This window comes from Monopterus albus, unplaced genomic scaffold, assembly GCF_001952655.1.
Source record: "Monopterus albus unplaced genomic scaffold, M_albus_1.0 scaffold172.1, whole genome shotgun sequence".
NCBI lineage: Eukaryota > Metazoa > Chordata > Actinopteri > Synbranchiformes > Synbranchidae > Monopterus > Monopterus albus.
In genome coordinates this window covers 2,079,630-2,079,840 of record NW_018128052.1, presented here as the reverse complement: position 1 = coordinate 2,079,840, position 211 = coordinate 2,079,630, and the positions used below count along the sequence as shown (strand labels likewise).

The 211-nt window shown below is 55.9% G+C and overlaps 1 protein-coding gene across 6 annotated transcripts in view; it reads left to right on the top strand.

The window, feature by feature from the left end:
* The window catches only part of pde4ca (phosphodiesterase 4C, cAMP-specific a), a 44,760-nt gene that overhangs the window by 13,172 nt on the left and 31,377 nt on the right, over positions 1-211 (top strand). The gene's annotated exons all lie outside the window — the stretch shown is intronic.

Genomic DNA, 211 nt, shown 5'->3' with positions numbered 1-211 from the left:
CCCTGAACCCCGCAGCCCCCCCCCCCTCCACGCTCTCTCTCTCTCTCTCACCCTCCCAGGGGAGATAGTGTTGTTGTTTGTTGTTTTAAGCCCGGGTTCAGTCCCACCACTCTCAGGAGAAAAGTGAGGGTAAAAGTCTGTTATGGTCTGCGGACAGGGGACTACATGGGATGGGACACTCCAGGGAGCATCTGATGGGATTGTAACACTC